Genomic DNA, 6,601 nt, shown 5'->3' on the forward strand with positions numbered 1-6,601 from the left:
TACTCTGTGCTCGGTGTGGGTACATAGCACCCCGTGCACTCACCCTGTGTCCCCGGTGCAATACACCTTGGCGTATAGCGCTGGTTCGTTTAATCTTTTAACTTTCCGGAGGATGGCCACAATATGTGCGTCCAGTGCCTGGGGTCTGAACATGCCTAGCGGACACTGGCAGAACACACCTTTTGCAAGGTGTGCGCCAGCTTCCAAAAAAGGACCCATGATGAGATGGCCGACCGTACTTAAGGTCATTCCACCTCTTCTGGCTCTCTGCGCCAGCCGAACGCAACCCAGCAGGCTCGGCAAGAGCAGCAGAAACCTTGACGGGCTTCGGCCACAAGCTCTGCTCCCATTCAGCCAACACCACCTTTTCGCATGGAGGCAATGCACCACTGATGCGTGGGTGCTTGCAACCGTCCACTCTGGTTAATCCCTCCAGTTTCGAGCGGGACCTCCTCCCTTCCAAGGGCTTGTGAACACTTTGGTGTCCAACCCCTCACAGGCCCCTGTACTCGCATAAGAACGAGGCTGTCACGAAAGCTCCCTTCAAACCTTTGCATTCAGTGGACCCTAAATTCTTGTCCTTAAAGACTGCGTTTCTTCTGGCTGTCAGCAAAACGTGTCAGTGCGTTTACAGGCCCTCTCGATTAGAGGGTTCCTGTTTGCGCTTTGCCAGTGGTGGTGATAAGGTTACTTTGCGCACTAACCTGGCTTTTCTGCCTAAGGTTGTTTCGCAGTTTCACCTGAACCAGTCGGTGGAATTGGAGGCATTCTATCCGCCCCCTTTTGCTTCTGAAGAAGATCACAGACTTAACACACTTTGCCCTGTCAGGGCACTGAGGTGTTACATGGACAGGTCTAACTCATGGCGACAAACAATATGTTATGGGTCGCGTACTCAGGGTAAGGCACTTTCCAAGCAACGGTTGTCGCATTGGATAGTGGATGCCATCAAGTTGGCTTATGAGCTGGCTAACTTACCCTCTCCAGGTAATGTTACAGCACACTCGACTAGAGGGACTATGGCGTTTTAGGCAGTGTTTTATGGGGCATCCCTACCTGACATATGTAATGCTGCGGCACGTTTATATGGTTTTACCAACTGAATGTTGCTGGTTCAGCGGCACCTTCAGTGGGGTACAGAGTCCCTGAGGCAGCTTGCCCTCTTGCATGGAAGCCTGGCAGTTTGGCTCGCGCCAGGGCAAGGCTTGTGGCTGCTTTGGCTCACTGCAACAGCTTGGGTATAAAATTTCCCAACTCGTAATGGTTGACATTTCGAGATTTAAAGGAATTGTTAGGTTACAAGTTGTAACCCTGGTTCCCTGAAAAAGAAATGTCAACCATTAATTTTGTGATGTCGCTAGCTCGCCTTCATTGCCATTTCAGAATCAAATGGTGAAGGTTTTGTTCCACAATGCAACAGATATGTGGTCATAGCGGGCCTATCAGGCAGCTTTTTAAATATGTGCTCAGGTCATGTGACATGAGGGTTGTAATGATTGACATTTCATTTTTCAGGGAACCATGTTTACAACACATAACCTAACATTTTCTCCATAGATCTACCCTAAGTTAATGTCTTAAGAGCATACACATGTCTCTTGGTATATTGGAAATTTGACTTGGCTTATATTTTTTTTTCAATGGCTGATATTAATGATTCTTAACCTTTTTAATGTTCTGTTATATTATGGCAGATAAATTAATTACTATAACGTTTTTATTTTTTTTATATAATCTGCTATACTGCTGTATAAGTGTAGCTGCTGTAAATATTGGGCCCTATTCATTAGGACTGTTTTAAATACTTTTTTTTAGAAATGTTTATAAAAATTCACTTACATTACAGTGCTTTCAAAATGTAGAATACAATGATAAAATCCTCACCAAAACAATTGAGAAAGGTTTCTGCATGAACTGCAAACTTGAATGAACCAAAGTGGGTTTTAAAAAGCTGTCCTACAGCACATTCATTAAAATTCTGTGAATAGGACCTATTGTCTTTAAATTATAGTATTGTAGAATGTGAATAGTTTTTCCAACGGGTTTTTACTAACATTTTTGTCAAATATATACCATTCATTGTTCAGATGTGTACATTCTTGTAACCTGTTACAAACTGAAGCTGAGCTAATTAAAATACTACTGTATGGGGTCCCATTTGACTGGAAATGTATTAGTTTATTGAAACAAAACGTATTGTAGAAACATACATCTCTTCTAATTGCCACATCCAGTAAGGTGTGCTTTTAGTTAGTTTTGTAATTATTATACACCTCACTGCAGTACGAATGGCGGAAGAGGGTCCCAGTCAGGACCAGGTCGATTTTAGCCTAGTTCATTGTAAGTGCTAATTTCAAAAGCTAATGGTTTTCAACTTGTGACCATGTAGTTTTATTGTTATTTTTGATTAGATACATTTTTGCAAATTGTTGTATGATTTTTTTTGCTTACATAACGTACTCACAAAACGTCCTTGTGGCCATTCCTCCAAACTTATATATATAAGGTTGGCACTTCAACTCTGTATGTGCTGTGGAATGTGTCAAGAATACAGTAAAACTTGTCTTTTGGTCACCTGCTCTCACCAGAAACACGCACATTAAACGACATTAAACCTTGAAAAAGCAGTCATAAATGTCCATTCCCTTTGTTTCACTTCATAGGTAGAGAAAAGTAAATACCGGTATGCTGAAATATGTTTTGTATTCTTGTTTGTGATTGAGAGAATAATAAATGTCTTGGAAATGTACAGGAATACATACTGGAATACAACTTTAGAGATCTACAACCTGCTACTAACAAACACACACAGGTCAAAAATATCAGGTGATGTACCCTCTGTTCAGAGCAGAATTGACATGGTTAGAAATCATGTGTGTGGCCTGTTAACTCAGAGATCATTTTCCAATATTCCCTCATAAAACTGTACCATTGTAAAAGCATGCCAAAATGTAATAATGCATAGTAAAAGTATGGGATATACCTGCGTTTAAAGATGGATATAGTTCAAACCATGGTAGTCTATGGTAAATGCATAGTATAAATTGTGTGTAAGAAACAAATTCGTTGTCAAAATCATCTTAATTCTGTGTACAGATGTTATCCTGTTAATAGAACCCTACAACACACACTTTAAAAAAAAAAAAAAAAACAAAAAAAAAAAATATATATGTTTAATAGTCATTCCTGAGTAGGGTCTTGTTTTTTGTGACCTGCAACAAGTTCATATGTTTAGGATGTCTCTTAGAGTAAGGTATGTCATTATTACTTCACAGTTTTATTGCCCAAACTACACAAGATGCCACCTCCTACACAAAAAGGGACACCCCACACTACATGTGTGTAACCACTGGAAAACTGTTCCTGTACTGTGTGGTAAATGTTTATAAGGGAAGAAATGAAGGTATTATTTATTTGACAGAAATAAATGATTAAAACACATGACATGATATAGGGTAACAGACACTGCCCTTTTATTTTACTTGAGTCAGTAATATGGACTCTACTTTAATGATCTATGTAATCCTACTGTTTAAAATCATTAAAATAACACCATGCATCATGATTACAACACACTCCATTAGTACAGTAAATGTGGAAGCCCTGTTATTCTCACAGTGATGTTTGTTGTGTTTAGCAGATGATTTAAAGGCTCTCTACTCTCTTTACTGTCCTGCTTGCACTTGCTCAACACTAGTTTCTTTCGCTATCAGCAGGGGGTGCTGGATCTCTAGAAGACGCAAGGGAATTGGAGCTTGAGATTGAAGAGGTCCCCAACCTCCTTGAAATGTTATGCTTCATCTGGGAATGTTCATTCGTTTGAACATTCATTCCAGACCACAGGACCAGGAGGCTGCAGCCCGGCCTCCACTTGCGCACTTCGCCTGTCACATCTTGAGAGCAACTTCGCACAAAACTGAAAGCTACTCCTGTGGGCCTAAAACCATTTCAAAGACTGCTTTACCAATTTCACAATGACGTTCTGGATAATTGTTACCTGACTGGAATCTGTGTAGTGCTTCAAAATAGTGAGCATCTGTTTTTTTTAAGAACATATTGCTGCTATGAGAAAAGCATCAGGCCTATGTATTAAATAGTCATGTTTTGCTATATTATCCATTTAAATATGATGTCAGCTTTTTTTTTTTACCCAAAATGGAATTCAGAACAGACTATGGTGCTTAATACTGTTTTCAGTAGAGTATTGGTTCACATGGGTTCTACTTTGCAAAGTTATACATTTAAAAAGTTTATCTTACTGTTTTTCATCATCCACTTTGACACAGGGGACAAAAAAAAATGTCCACCTACTTTAGTTGCTTGGATACTTCTAACACAAACATTGTTTTTCTTTTTTCAAAGGAATGCATGGTTGAAAGTTATTTCTTAGCAGAAGCAATGCGAGCTGCAGCCGAGGGCCTGAGAATAAATGGCACTGTGATAGTTTACCACTTACAGAAGCCATTGCATATTCAAAAGTGAATTACAAAGCAGTGTGTTCCATTTGTTCAAACAAAATATAATATTTGAACTTGAAGTGTAAACACTCCAGGGACCACATGTTGAGGACAGTGGTACAAAGATATTATAGTAGCTGGTAAATTGAATTCAAAACAATTAAGGTAAAAGCATATTCTTACAATAGAATGTCATCGTCATGTTTGTACAGCTGTACCAATGATCGTTTTCAGGAGTAGTTATGCAGCTTGCAATATACTATAAACATTAACAATAAACATTGTCTGGTCTACAGTGAACGATCGCCCTCTGGAAATGAAAATACACCACAGTTCTGCCTTGATGTGTTGGAATAAACATGGTTAATATTCAAAATGTACAACCACAGAATACAGGGAACATTTATCAAAATCCATGGCACTCCTCAGGAAAAAAACAAAACAGAACTGTGGTGTAGTCTGGCATGGAGGTGACTGTACATATTTAAACCATTTGTTAATTTCAGTGGTGTAATGAACATTGATTTTTGTTTAAACACTGGAATTGGCACCGCAACTGCAGACACTGGAGAGTTCAGCTGCTGGCCTCTGCTCTGCAATGGCCCTGAGTGCACCAAGGATGTGGACAAATCTACCACCACTTACATTTACTTCACTGGTAGTAATCTACACAGTAAATTCATGTTGTTTCAGCAAAAACTGTTACAACAAGAGACTTGGGGCCTCAATTACAAAAGGGCACTAAAATTTGGAGCCTAACGTGCGCGATAAATCTAAATTCACTGCCCCATTTACTAATCAATCTATAAATCAATCTATTTTATATAGCGCCTTTCATAGTGGACCGTCATCACAAAGCACTTTACGAGATAGTGAGGAACACTGCATAATACATTAAATACAGTGAAATACAGGGCATAGTACATTAAATGGGGCAGCAGTGTGGAGTAGTGGTTAGGGCTCTGGACTCTTGACCGGAGGGTTGTGGGTTCAATCCCCGGTGGGGACACTGCTGCTGTACCCTTGAGCAAGGTACTTTACCTAGATTGCTCCAGTAAAAACCCAACTGTATAAATGGGTAATTGTATGTAAAAATAATGTGATATCTTGTAACAATTGTAAGTCGCCCTGGATAAGGGTGTCAGCTAAGAAATAAATAATAATAATAATAATAATAATAATAATAATAATAATAATAATAATAATAATAATAATTATTAAATACAAACAGTAAAACAAAATGCAAATACATTAAATACAGGCATATTACAATGCAAATACATTAACTACAGGCATATTACATTTAATACAGGACTAGGATGTGAATTATAAACATTGTGGATGCGTGTATCATACAGAATCATACGAATAAGATGGAGTGAAAAACCTGAAATAGCAATTTAGACAACAGCTAATAACAGATATCAGGCCTAAAGAGCACTGAGAACAAGAGAGAACAAGTTGGTCTTGAAAGTTGATTTGAAGCGAACGACTGTGGGAGCTACATGCACTAAAGCTGGGAGAGAGTTCCAGAGAGTCGAGGCCATGAAGCTAAAAGAGCGCTCTCCGAGTGTGGTGAACTTTTGTTTGGGTACAACAAGCAAGCCTGAGTCAGAGGACCTCAGCTTGTGTGCAGGGACATAGCGGGTCAGCAGGTTGGAGAGATATTCTGGACCTGTGTGATGAAGGTCCTTGTAGGCAAGCAGGAGAATTTTGAAAATAATCCTGAACTTTATTGGTAGCCAGTGCAGCTGGGCAAGACAGGAGGTAATGTGATCATGTTTTTTTTACATCTGGTAAGGATCCTAGCAGTGGCATTTTGAACCAGCTGAAATCGGTTTATGTCGCGTGATGGAAGACCACCATAGAGAGAGTTGCAGTAGTCGAGTCGAGGGAGATGAATGCATGACAGAGTATCTCTGCATCCGGGAGGGAAAGGTAGGGACGACCTTTGAGATGTTTCGGATGTAGTAGAAGGAGGATTTGACTACAGAGGAGATTTGGGCACCAAAGGAGAGGTTACTATACAGAAGTACACCAAGGCTTCAAACAGTGGGGGAAGGCAGCAGCAGACAGTTTCCAAGGCTCAAGGAAGCAATATTGAGATTCTTGAGTTGAATTTTCAATCCTACTAAAAGAAGTTC

Source organism: Acipenser ruthenus, chromosome 2 (genome assembly GCF_902713425.1).
Source record: "Acipenser ruthenus chromosome 2, fAciRut3.2 maternal haplotype, whole genome shotgun sequence".
NCBI lineage: Eukaryota > Metazoa > Chordata > Actinopteri > Acipenseriformes > Acipenseridae > Acipenser > Acipenser ruthenus.